This window comes from Aotus nancymaae, unplaced genomic scaffold (genome assembly GCF_030222135.1).
Source record: "Aotus nancymaae isolate 86718 unplaced genomic scaffold, 86718_ANA_hifiasm-v0.15.2.pri h1tg000014l, whole genome shotgun sequence".
Classification (NCBI taxonomy): Eukaryota; Metazoa; Chordata; class Mammalia; order Primates; family Aotidae; genus Aotus; species Aotus nancymaae.
Window position 1 is genome coordinate 49,742,928 of NW_026988425.1, and position 14,232 is coordinate 49,757,159.

Sequence of the window (14,232 nt, forward strand, 5' to 3'; positions counted from 1 at the left end):
GGGAAATATGTTTCAACAGCTTTACTGAGAAAAAAAGAAATACCTGAATGCATGAGTTTCAAAGACAGTAACCTCCAGAGCCAACAATTAAATGGATTGATCCCTAAACCTTCTCTAAAATACTGGTGAAATTATCAACAATTATCTTCTCAGCCAGAAGAGGGCTGTGCTTCTAAGGAGGAGAAGAGGCCTAAAAAAAGGTTCTTATAATTCAGACTGGAGTGTCCTGAAGAAAAGCAGTCCCAATAATCAGAGGAGATTCTACATTTACATGTGTCAAAAAATCCAGTCTCATAGGAACCAAAGAACTGGAAAGAATTTCATTTTAAACAGAAAAGATAACCTAAGGAAGCAGAAGTTTCATTTCCATTTTGACAAAATTTCCATAACCACTTGCGAACCCAGAGTTCTTTGTTGTGGGAGTGGGAAATTTGCTTCAACTTTCTGGGTCCCCAGCTTCCCTTCCCTATGTGGAAGGCAGGTATGGAACTTTTGACTCATCTTGTAGGCTTGCTTGGAAGAAAGGTGACTATTAGAAAAGCCTTCTGAAAGCAGAAGAGCACACGTCAATCACAGACGGAAAACCAGGGTGTAAAGCATAACAATAAATTGTCTACTGTCACAGAAAGCCCTGGATCTGATACAGACAATCATTTTGGATCTTAGTTACAGTCAGAGAAGCTCATTAGAGTCTGGAGTTACTTCATACACTGAGCTGGAAATTTCAAAGGAACATTTCAGGAAATTTCAAAGGAAACTTCCAAATCCACTAGCTACTTCGCTCTTCACTGGATTTTAACTGGATCATTTACTTGTAAAGATTAAGCTGAACTTAGCACTGCCTGAGCCAAACTTTGCCTCTATCTCTGAGCAACTCTCGCTGTTGTCAATGCAGCTGTGTGTGGACAGGAGAAGAGAATATGATCCATTGTTCTACCAGATGCAAATTATGGTCCTGATTCAACAAAAAAGCATCTGTCCTCCACGTAGGAAAAATAGCAAGAGACTCTGAAGCCAGACTAATGATTTGTGACATGGCACTGTGCTCTTGCAGAAATTCACATTGCAGTTTGTGATTAGCAAGCCAAAAAGAAAAAAAAAAACATCTGAAACTGACATGATTTGCAATGTTCTGTTTTGAGGCCCATACTAATGATAAATTCTATCAGAATCTGCTCAGAGAGAAGAAAATGATAGTTTTTTGAAAGAGAAGGAAAAGATTTTGAAACAGCAAGTTTTTACTTATAGTACATGGCTCTATATGACAAAGTCAATGCTTTATTCCATCATTCTCTCAGTACCTCTGGGAAGTCAATACCCAGGAAAAAGTAGTATCAATAATACAGCTAATTTCACAATTATCTGTTGTCACTGAGGATCTTGTGGTGGAAGGCATGGGTGACTTGATGACATGTAAAAAACATTCTTCAAATGGATAAAATTGATTTGATTTCTATCTACAGGTAATAGACTACTACTTTAATATGAGTCTGTTGTGGTTTTAATTCTTTGTACTCCTACTCTTCTCCCATTGGTTTAGAGGCACTGAGGGCTTTTGTTATGCACCGCTCCCCAGGTACGGTCTAAATAGCTAAAATGCAGATGAAGTAACTGAGTCAATGTCTAACTTTGAGTTTTACAAACTTGGCTTTGAAGATCTGGGAAGTAGTGTGTCCAGCTCACTGTGCCCCAGTCAGAAATGGGTACTATAATTAATTTTTTTGTCTTTGTTAATAATAGAGTTATTTTCTAGCTGTCAGCCATTCATACTTTCTCTTTTGTGAATTGTCTGTTTCATGTTCTTTTCTTATTTTTGTACTGGAACATCTTAGGTGCCCCCACTTCCATATAGATCTATCATATATGTAGCAAATATTTTCCTAGTTTGACCTCTTTTAATTTAGTCCGTGATTTTTTTATGATCTACTGAGTTTAGCAGTTTTATATAATCAAATCTACAGCTTTTTCCACGTGATTTCCTCCATGGCTCTTAAAGTTAGGAGAGTTTTTACCATTAAGAGAAAAACGTCAGCTGAAAAAAATTCAAGAGAGTTTAATTGAGTGATGAACGGTCTGTGAATCGGGCAGCGTTCTCGAGCCAGAGTAGGCTCAGAGACTCCAGCACAGCCACGTGGTGGAAGATTTCTGGACAGAAAAAGGAAAGCGAAGTACAGAAAACGGAAGTGAGGTACAGAAACAGCCCAGATTATACAGCTCGGTGGTTTGCTTTCTTTGAATAGGGTTTGGACAGTTGGCCACATTTGATTGGTCAATACTCAGTGATTGGCACAAGAGTAGACTACAGTCTGTTTAACCTTCCGTTTAGGTAATAGTTTATGATGGACAGAGAAACCTTTAGGCCAAACTTAAAATATGTAAGGGGGCAGCTTTAGGCTAAACTTGATTTAACATTATATGTAGAGAGTTGAGAGAAATTCATGTATAATTTCATCTATTTTGTTTGCAGTTTGAGTCTTTTTTTACACTGAACTCTTTTTTCTTATCAGAAATTTTATTCTTTTCATCAACAAATATTTCCTGAGTGCACTTTTGTGTCTAACAAGATGTAGCTGTTAGTAATAAAATAGTAACCAAAATGCTTAGAGTAGGAGAGTTGATATGAGCAGGTAACCACAGGTGATTCTCATGCAGCTGGGGAGTGCTGGCACAAGGTGTATTGACTGCTCTCAGGGCAATATTAAGCCTAAGTGAAGTCAGGCAGGGTTGTGAACCACTGGAACCACTCCAGATCTTAATTTTGTTCCCAGAGAATCCCCTTAAGTTGATAAACTAAAACAGTTTCTGCAGCAGGCTAAATCTGATTAGCCATGGAGCATTATTCATGCTCCAGCTATGAGGCAAAAAGTCATCAGGAGCAAAGGAACCAGGTTCATTCTTTTTAAAAGACTTAGAAAAACAACAAAATAGACCTTTACCAAGATTTCAATTCAGGATTCAGAGTAGCAGGGCTGTCTGAGATGAGTTAGGCTTGGGAGGTGCTGGGCCCAGTGGACAGGGACGAGGCCTGCTTTGCAAGGGCACTGTTTGGTGTTGTGTTTGAGCAATGGTTGGACCCCAAGATCCATGCAAGCACTGCATTCCAGGCTTGAGGGCTGGCTGGTCCATCCAAGCCATCCCAGTCCCACCTCATCCATTGGTGCTTCAGAGATGCTGTCTGCTACTTCTGTCATCACATGCCATGCTGCTCAATAACACAGCATGCGTAGCATCGCCCTTGAACATTCATATGCCTTAGGGAATTACTGGATGACTGACAGGAAAGGGAGAAGAAATCATTTCCAGCCTGCCGCTATGGTTTGTAAGCTGATAGATGTGATGGCCAATTTTATGTCAATTTACCTAGGCTATGGTGCCAAGATATTTGGCTAACCCTATCTGGGCACTGCTATGAAGGTTCTGTTTGTTTGTTTTTTGAGACAGAGTCTTGCTCCGTCACCCAGGCTGGAGTGTAATGGTGCAATCTCGACTCACTGCAACCTCTGTCTCCTGGGTTCAAGTGATTCTCCTGCCTTGGCCTCCTGAGTAGCTAGGATTACAGGCGCACACCACCACACCTGGCTAATTTTTGTATTTTTAGTAGAGACGGTGTTTCACCACATTGGTCAGGCTGGTCTTGAACTCCTGACCTCATAATCTACCCACCTCAGCCTCCCAAAATGCAAGGATTACAGGCATGAGCCACTGTGCCCAGGCTGTTTGTGTGTGTGTCTTAGATAAAATTAACATTTAAATCAGTAGACTGAATAAATCAGATTACCCTCCATGAATGGGTGGGCCTCATCCAATCAGTTGAAGTCCTTAAGGAAAAGACTGAGGTCCCCCAAGAAAGAGAATTCTGACTGCAGGATGCCTTTGTACCCTAGTGCAACGTAAACTCTTCCCCAGATCTCAGGCTGCCAGCCAACCCTGCAAATTCTGGACTTGCTAGCCTCTACAATTGCATGAATCAATTCCTTAAAGAAAATCTCCACCCTCCCCACATATACACACATATACATATAAGCATATCTCATCTTATTGTGCTTTGATTTATTGCACTTCACATATTTGCATTTTTTACAAATTGAGGGCTTCTGGCAACCTTGCACCAAGCAAGTCTCTTGAATCCATTTTTCCAACAGCATGTGCTCACTTTGTGTCTGTGACACATTTTGATAATTCCTGCAATATTTCAAACTTTTAAATTATTGTCATATCTGTGGTGGTGATCTATGATCAGTGATCTTTGATGTTACTGTTGTAATTGTTATGGGTGCCATGAACTGTGTCCATATAAGATAATGAACTTAAATCTATAAATGTTGTATTTCACTGCTGTACCAACTGGCTGTTCCCCCATCTCTCTCCCTCTCCTCAGGCCTCCCTATTCCTTGAGACACAACAACATTGAAAATAGGCCAATTAATAATCCTACAGTGGCCTCTAAGTGTTCAAGTGAAAGGAAGAATTGCACATCTTTCGCTTTAAATCAAAAGCTAGAAATGATCAAGTTTAGTGAGGAAGGCTTATCTAAACTCAAGCCAAAAGCTGGTCTCTGTGCCAAGTTGTGTTAGCGAGTTTGTCAATGCAAGGAAAGTTCTTGAAGGAAATTCAAAGTGCTACTCCAGTAAACACACTGCTGATAAGAAATCTAAACAGACTTACTGCTGATACGTAGGAAGTTTTGTTCTGGATCGAAGATTTAACCAGCTGCGACATTCCTTTAAGGCAAAGCCAAATCCACAACAAGACCCTAACTCTCTTCAATTCTTTTTTTTTTTTTGAGACAGTCTCACTCTGTCTCCCAGGCTGGAGTGTAGTGGCGCAATCTGGGCTCACTGCAACTTCCGCCTCCAGTGCTCAAGTGATTCTTCTGCCTCAGACCCCAGAGTAACTGGGATTACAGGCACGTGCCACTCCTGACCTCGTGATCCACCCGCCTCGGCCTCCCAAAGTGCTGGGATTACAGGAGTGAGCCACTGCGTCCGGCCAACCCTCTTCAATTCTGTGCAGGCTGAGAGAGGGGAGGAAACTACTGCAGAGAAGTTTGAAGTTAGCAGAGGTTGGTTCGTGAGATTTAGGGGAACAAGGCATTTCCATAACATGAAAGTACAAGACAAAGCAGCAAGCTTTGTCTAGCAAGCTTCTACATCACTGTAGAAGCTGCACCAAGCTATCCGGAATGTCTAACTGAGATTATTGACAAAGTGGGCTACACAAAACAACAGATTTTCAATGTAGATGAAACAGCTTTCTACTGGGAGAAGATCCCATCCAGGACTTTCATAGTAGAGAGGAGAATTCATTGCTTGGCTTCAAATCTTCAAAAGAAAGACTGACTCTTACTAGGGGCTAATGCAGCTGGTGACTTGCAGTTGAAGCCAATGATCATAATGGATCTGAGAATCCTAGGGCCCTTAAGAATTACACTAAATTGGCCGGGCATGGTGGCTCACACCTGTAATCCCAGCACTTTGGGAGGCCAAGGCAGGTGGGTCACCTGAGGTCAGGAGTTTGAGACCAGCCTGGCCAACATGGTGGAACCCTGTCTCTACTAAAAATACAAAAATTAGCTGAGTATGGTGGTGGGCCCCTTTAATTCCAGCTACTCAGGAGGCTGAGGCAGGAGAATTGCTTGAACCTGCAAGGTGGAGGTTGCAGTGAGCCAAGATTGTGCCATTGTACTCCAGCCCGGGCAACAAAAGAGAGACTCCTTCTCAAAAAAAAAAAAAAAAAAAAAAGAATTACACAAAATCAGGCTGGGTGCAGTGGCTCACACCTGTAATTCCAGCACTTTGGGAAGCTGAAGTAAGTGAATCACTTGAGGTCAGGAGTTTGAGACCAGCCTGGCCAACATGGTAAAACCCCGTCTTTACTAAAAATACAAAAACTAGCTGGGTGTGGCAGCATAGGCTGTAATCCCAGCTACTTGGGAGGAGGAGGCACAAGAATTGCTTGAACCTGGGAGGCGGAGGTTGCAGTGAGCTGAGATAGTGCCACTGCACTCTAGCCTGGGTAACAGAATGAGACTCTGTCTCAAAAAAAAAAAAAAAAGAAGAGGAATTATGCTAAATCTGGGCATTCCAAAAGGAGGGAGGGTGGGCAGGTGAGGAGGAGGTGAAGATTGAAAAATTACCCACTGGGTACAATGTTCACTATTTGGATGATGGATACACTAGAAGCCCAAACCTGCCATTATCCAATATACCCATATATAACAAACCTGCACATAAATCCTGTGAATCTATAATAATACATACATAAATTTAAAAGATTATGCTAAGTCTACTCTGCCTGTACTCTATAAATGGAACAACAAAGCTTGGATGACAACACATCTGTTTACAGCATGGTTTACTGAATATTTTAAGCACACAGTTAAGATCTACTGCTCAGAAAAAAATTCCTTTCAAAATATTACTGCTCATTGACCAGTAATGACTGTCACTTGCATGACTAAGTGCTCATGTACTTAGTCACCCAAGAGCGCAGATAAAGATGTACAAGAATATTTATGTTTTCATGCCTTCGAACACAACATCCGTGGTGCACCCCATAGATCAAGGAGTAATTTCAACTTTCAAGTTGTATTATTTAAGAAATACATTTCTTAAGGCTATAGCTGCTGTAGGTAGTGATTCTTCTGATGGATCTGGGCAAAGTCAACTTAAAATCTTCTGGAAAGGATTCACTGTTCTAGATGCCTTTAAGAACATTCATGATTCATGGGGGAGGAGGTCATTCACTTGAAAACCACTACTGATCTGATTGTACAAGGAAGACAAGATTTCTTTCCCCAAACCACTGTCAAAGTTCCCTTAAACTGGAAAGCCCCTCAAGAGAAGTGGTCTGGCCAATTCTAACAATGATTTCTGAATCAATAAATTCTCAGAAATGTAATGATATAATCCTAACACTGAGTACTGGTACAGTGTATCAACTTAGAAAAGTGCTTTTACATACAGTATGTTCTAAATTATGAACAACTGGGAGATATTTTAGAGAGGTATTGTCATTATTATAACTACCCCTGTTTTGCAAAAGAAGAAACTGAGAATCAAGAAGTTACTTGATGCATCATATATCCAGTCTAATCAGCCAGGCTATGACAAACCAAGGATGAGAAACGAGTTCTTCTTGCATGCCTCATCTAGCACTTTTTCTTACCACTCAAACATATCTGGCCAGGTAAGCAAACTGCTAGGAGATTAGAGTGCCAGTTCAGCATCCTGACAAGGATTTTATTGTCAGTCACTTTTGACAGTGAGATGAGAAGGGAAGTGGGGGCAGTAAGGCTAGCGGAGACTTGAGGTTGAGAGTGCAACTTGGTGAGTCACCCTCATTTTTCTATAAAATAAACAAACTCAAGGCTTTTTTTCATCCTTTCTTCTTTTTAAATTTGTCAGAATGAGTCTAATTCAAATGAACCCTACTTTGGGAAGCAATTCTTAATCACCCTGTCAAAATTTATCACTACCTTCTCTGTGTATTCATTCATATTTTTTTCTTTTCTGGGTTTTTTTTTTTTTTTGAGACAGGATCTCACTCTGTCACCCAGGCTGGAGTGCAGTGGCACGATCTTGGTTCACTGTAACCTCAGCCTCCTGAGTAGCTGGGATCACAGGCAGGCCACCAGGCCCAGATAATTTTTGTATTTTTTTTTTTGGTAGAGATGGGGTTTTTTACCGTGTTGGCCAGGTTGGTCTCAAACTCCTGACCTCAAGTGATCTGCCTGCCTTGGCCTCCCCAAGTGCAGGGATTACAGGCATAAGCCACTGCACCCTGCTCATTGACATCTTTTATTATAAGACTAATCATATAATGACATGTATCTGTCTCCCTAAGCAGCCTGAGAGCTCCTAAGGGCAAGGACTGCAGCTTTTTCTGTGCACTCATTCAATCAACTGAGGTTTATTGCACTCTTTCTGTTGCAACTTTACTAAACCCTGTGGATATAAAGATGATGTTCCTAATCTATTTGGGAAAACATACATAAGCCAGTAGTTACAATCCAATGTGATAAGTGCATGTATGAAGTTCTGGAGAGCACAGAAAAGGAAATATCAAAACTATCTGGGATAAGATAGTTAAGTAGTTAGAAGGGGGATTTTCAAGCAACATCCTGAAAGATATGGAAGAAAAAGAACATGTCAGGCCCAGGGCATATCTTATATACAAATAGATGCAATAAAGGAACAGGGCCAGTCAAGGAATAACAAGTAGTTCTGCGTGAACTGGCATGGAGTTGAACAAGTACAAAGATTGCAATAAAAATGGTCTTGGATACCAAGCTAAAGAATTTAAACTTTATTCTCTAGTTTGGTCCTTCCAAACCTGTAGGCCACAGACTTATTTCAAAAGGTTTTGTAATGTAGACTAAATAAATAAGCCTGAAATGTGTGTATAATTGTTTAAATGTCCATAGACACTGTAATAATGTATTCAAAGCTATGTGTAAGTGGTTTAGACGTTAAAAGTAGCTTTTTGTCATCATTTTTATCAATCAATAAACACTAAAAGTACAACTACTATTGTGTGAAGGTACAAAGGATTTTTGTAATTAATGTCAAAAGGAGCCCTTATAATTAGTTTTAAGTGATGAGATTTTTTTTCTTAAGAAAAACACTTTTATTGCCTTTTTCCCATAAGACATGATACATTTTACTTTAAAACTTTAGAAAATAAACAAGACAATAAAAAAGAAATATCCAATAGTTCTAGCACTCAGAAATACTAATGTTCATATTTGTTAAACTTACAGCCCTTTTCATATATACACCATGGAATATTATGCAGCCATCAAAAACGATGAGTTCGCGTCCTTTGTAGGGACATGGATGAACCTGGAAACCATCATTCTCAGCAAACTGACACAAGAACAGAAAATCAAACACCACATGTTCTCACTCATAGGCAGGTGTTGAACAATGAGAACACAAGGACACGGGGAGGGGAGCACTACACACTGGGGTCTGTTGGGGGTAAATAGGGAAGGGACAGTGGTGGGTAGGGAGTTAGGGAGAGATAGCACAGGGAGAAATGCCAAATATAGGTGAAGGGGAGGAAGGCAGCAAATCACACTGCCATGTGTGTACCTATGCAACAATCCTGCATGTTCTTCACATGTACCCCAAAACCTAAAATGCAATAAAAAAAATAATAAAATTAAAAAAATACAGCCCTTTTTCTATGCACATGTATATAAATAAACATTTTAAATTTACACATATTTAACTGTAATCTCTTTACTCATATTTATAAACATCTTTTTGACATTACATATATACATCTGCATCACCATTTAAGATAGCTACGCAGTATTTTAAGGGATGAACATTTCCTAATTTACCTCCTACTGTTGGATGTTTAGGTTGTAATTTTTCCATTGCAAATTTAAGTAAATGAACATCTGTGTGTGTGTTTCTACATTTCTCCAATTATTTCATTAGGAATATACATATATATCTATTTTTAGGCAGTCTCGCTTTGTCACCCAGGCTGGAGTGCAGTGGCACGATCTCGGCTCACTGCGACGTCCACCTCCCAGGTTCATGCAATTCTCCTGCCTCAACCTCCTGAGTAGCTGGGACTGCAGGTGCCTGCCACCAGGCCCAGCTAGTTTTTGTATTTTTAGTAGAGATGGGGTTTCATCATGTTGGCCAGGCTGGTCTTGAACTCCTAACCTCAGGTCATCCACCCATTTTGGCCTCCCAAAGTGCTGGGATTATAGGCATGAGCTACCATGCCCAGTCTCATTAGGATATTACACTGGAAATGAATCAAGGCACATGAGCATTTTGAGGCTTGAATATACATTGCTAAATTACCTTCTGAAAGTCTGTACCCACATTGACAGCTACCACTTGTGTATGAATGTCCACGTTCCACACCTTTGTCAGGGTATTAGTAATAGTAGTAGTATTTGGCCAGTAGCAAAAAAATTAACATTTTTCTTAATAATGAGGTTGAACTTTTTTCTTTCACAGCTTTGAGAGATAATTTACATAAAATTACCATAAAATGAAGCCTTAATTTACCATAAATTACCATAAAATTCAGTCAATGTAAGTGTACAATTTAGTGATTTTAGAAAATATAGAATCTGCAACCATCATCACAACCTGCTTTTAGAACATTTGTCACCCCAGAAAGTTCCCCTATGCCCATTTAATGTCTGCTTCCATCCCCAGTCCTAGGATACCACTGTTGTGCTTTCTGTTTCTATAAACTTGCCCTTTCTAGACATTTCATATACATAGAACCAGACAATATGCAGTCTTTTGCATCTGGTTTATTTCACTTAGTCTGTTAAGGCCCTTGCCCACTTTAATTTTCTTTTTTTTTTTAGACAGGGTCTTGCTCTGTTGCCTAGGCTAGAATGCAGTGGTAGAATCATAACTCCTTTGCAACCTCAAATTCCTAGGCTCAAGCACTCCTCCCACCTTGGCCTTCTGAGTAGGTGGGACTACAGACACATGCCACCATCCCTGGAAAACTTTTTAATTTTTAGGAGAGATGAGGTCTTGATATCTTGCCTAAGCTGGTCTTGAACTCCTGGGCTCAAATGATCCTCCTGCTTTGGCTTGCCAAAGTATTAGGATTACAGTTGTAAACCACCATGTCCAGCCCTGTGCCTATTTTTCTACTGGGGCACTGAAGGATTTTACAGAGAAGGGCATAATCAGTTTCATATTTATTAAAGATAATTCTGGCAACACTAGAAAAGATGGCTCTATCTTTGCATTTCCAACCTTAGGACAATGAGTAGAAGTTTACTGAATTGGTTTGGGCTTTAATCTATCTGCAATAAAGGTTATATATAATTATATAATATGGTACTGAGGAGTAATAAAATTATTTATTTGAATCAAGTCTTAGTTTCCTCTCCTCAAGGAGTGTCATAAATTTCTAATTTAATTTCTAAAAAATCTTAACATTAATCCTTTAAAGTTGAGGCTGGGTGTAGTGGTTCATACCTGTAATCCCAGCACTTTGGGAGGCCTAGGCAGCCAGATCACCTAAGGTTGGAAGTTCAAGACCAGCCTGACTAACATGAAGTCCCATCTCTACTAAAAAAAAGCAAAATTAGCCGGGTGTGGTGGCACATGCTGTAATCTCAGCTACTAAGGAGGCTGAGGCAGGAGAATCACTTAAACCTAGAGAAGGAGGTTGTGGTAAGCTGAGATTGTGCCATTGCACTCCAGCCTGGGCAACAAGAGTGAAACTTCATCTCAACAAATAAACAAATAAATAGATATCCAAGATGGCTGATCACTAGTAGCTCGGGATTGTAGCTCCCAGAGAAAACGCACAGAATGAGAGGACGCCACACTTTCAGACGAATTTTTGTTACCCACGGACCGGAAGATTCCCAGCGGAGGAGCCCCATGGGTTGCCAGGGCGACTCTTGTGGCCAGCATTGCAGTTTTGCTGGCCCCCGGCGCGGCGGTTCTTGGTGCAGAGTAAACGGGACTGATGGATGTTTGGAGCTCCAGGAAGGCAGAGTTGCCCATGTACCTGACTGAAGAAGGGACTCAAGAGGGAAGCCAGACTGGAGATTCCCAGGCAGAAAAGCACCGTGAATCTTGATGCCATTGTTTTGGCCGGCGCAGTGGGTTGCTCAGACTTCGGTGCTGGGAATCAACAAGTTGGACGTCCACTCAGAGACCTAATTTGAAAGTAGGCAATTACAAAGACGACAGGTGGATGAACTCACAATGAAGGGAAGAAACCAGCGTAAAAAGGCTGAGAATACCCAAGATCAGAATGCCTCTCCTTCTACAGGGGATCACAGTTCCTCATCAACAAGAGAACAAGGCCTGATGGAGAACGAGTGAGGTCCATTAACAGATTTAGGCTTCAGAAAGTGGATAATAAGGAACTTTAGTGAACTAAAAGAACATGTTCTAGCCCAATGTAAAGAAACTAAGAACCTTGAAAAAAGATTTGATGAAATTCTAACGAGAATAGACAATTTAGAGAGGAATATAAGTGAATTAATGGAACTGAAGAATACAATACAAGAACTCCACGAAGTATGCACAGGTTTTAACAGTCGAATTGATCAAGCAAAAGAAAGGATATCAGAGGTCGAAGACCAACTTAATGAAATGAAACGAGAAGACAAGATTGGAGAAGAAAGAGTAAAAAGGAATGAGCAAAGTCTCCAAGAAATATGGGACTATGTGAAAAGACCTAATTTATGATTGATAGGTATACCTGAATGTCATGAAGAGAATGAATCCAAGTTGGAAAATATTCTTCAGGATATTATTCAGGAAAACTTTCCTAATCTAGTAAGGCAGGACAATACTCAACTCCAGCTAATCCAGAGAACACCACAAAGATATTCCTCAAGTAGAGCAACTCCAAGACACATAATCGCTAGATTCACTAGGGTTGAAATAAAGGAGAAAATTCTAAGGGCAGCTAGAGAGAAAGGTCACGTTACCCATAAAGGGAAGCCTATCAGACTCACAGCAGACCTCTCACCAGAAACCCTACAAACTAGAAGAGAGTGGGGGTCAATATTCAATATCCTCAAAGAAAAGAATTTTCAACCCAGAATCTGATATCCCGCCAAACTAAGCTTTATAAGCAAAGGAAAAAGAAAATTTTTCGTGAACAAGCAAGCACTCAGAGATTTCATCACCACCAGGCCTGCTTTACAAGAGCTTCTGAAAGAAGCACTACAAACAGAAAGGAACAACCAGTATCAGTCATCCCAAAAACTTACCAAAACATAAAGAGTATCTATATAATGATGAATCTACATCAACTAATGGGCAAAATAGCCAGCTAGCATTAAATGACAATATTGAACTCACAAATATTAATATTAATTCTAAATTTAAATGGATTAAATGCCCCAATCAAAGACATAGACAGGTAAATTGAATAAAAAGTCAAAACCCATCAGTATGCTGTATCCAGATCTATTTCACAAGCAACAACATACAAAGACTCAAAACAAAGGGATGGAGGAAGATTCACCAATTAAATGGAGAGCCAAAAAAAAAAAAATACAGGAGTTGTAACTTTCGTCTCTCATAAAATAGACTTTAATAGTAACAAAGACTAAAAGAAACAAAGAAGGACATTACATAATGGTAAAAGGATCAATGCAACAACAGGAGTTAATGATTATAAATATATATGAACTCAATACAGGAGCACCCAGTTACATAAGACAAGCTCTTAATGACTTATAAAGAGACCTGGACTCCCACACAATAATAGCGGGAGATTTTGACACCACATTGTTAATATTCGACAGATCAACGACATAGAAAATTAATAGGGACATCTTTGATTTGAACTTAGACCTGGAATAAGTAAACTTAGTGAATATTTATAGAATTCTCCACCCCAGGTCCACAGAACATGTATTTTTCTCAGTATCACATTACACCTATTTTGAAAGTGACCACATAATTGGAAAATTGGAAGTAAATCATTCTTCAGCATTTGCATAGCATTTCACAGACTTAAATGAAATATTGGTTGGTTGGTTGTTATTTTCTTCCCTTATTCCTTCCTGTCTCCGTTGTTAAGCACAATTATCGGCATAAAAGAGGTTTTTAATACCTATTTTTAGATTGCATTCCAGCCCGGGCAATAGAGCAAGAATCCTGTTCTCTCTCCCCGTTTTTCTTTCTCTATCTTTCTCTCATAAAAAAAAAAAAAGAAAAAGAAAATGCATTTAATATCTTTTAAAAGCACTGTCCATGTGAAAGGTGTCATTATCATTTTGGGAAATGAACTCTTCTAAATTTGGTTATTAAAATTCGGGGTGGGGGAGGTTGTTTTTAAAAATAAATAAATAAATAAATAAATAAATAAAGTTGATATTCCTTTAGTGCAGTAGAATTAGATGATTTCTGGAACAAGGTGGGGTAGAAAGAAATGTTGCCTTACTCTAATATTGTTCTTGGTTGCTTGTTTTCTGCATCAAGAGCCCTTAAAATGTTCCTCATCCTTAAGATAGACTAATACCAGTAACTCTTTGAAAGTTAAACAGTTCTTTAAATTCTTTATTATTGCTGAAAGTATCTTTTAACGGACCCATACCCAGGTAAAAACTTTCCAGTCTAAAAAAGAAAAATGTCCTACTTTGATCCCAAATTAACCATTACTGAATTTGTATCTCATGCTATTTTGCTAAATCCAATTTAACTATTCCAGGAATAAAAGCTTAGGTTTGGTAAAAGTTGCAGTTCTTAAAGGTAGTGG

At 39.5% G+C, this 14,232-nt stretch overlaps 1 pseudogene; it reads right to left on the bottom strand.

The window, feature by feature from the left end:
* The window catches only part of LOC105720627 (adenylate kinase 4, mitochondrial-like), a 75,095-nt pseudogene extending 63,500 nt beyond the window's left edge, over positions 1-11,595 (bottom strand).
* Between the last annotated feature and the right edge of the window lie 2,637 nt (positions 11,596-14,232).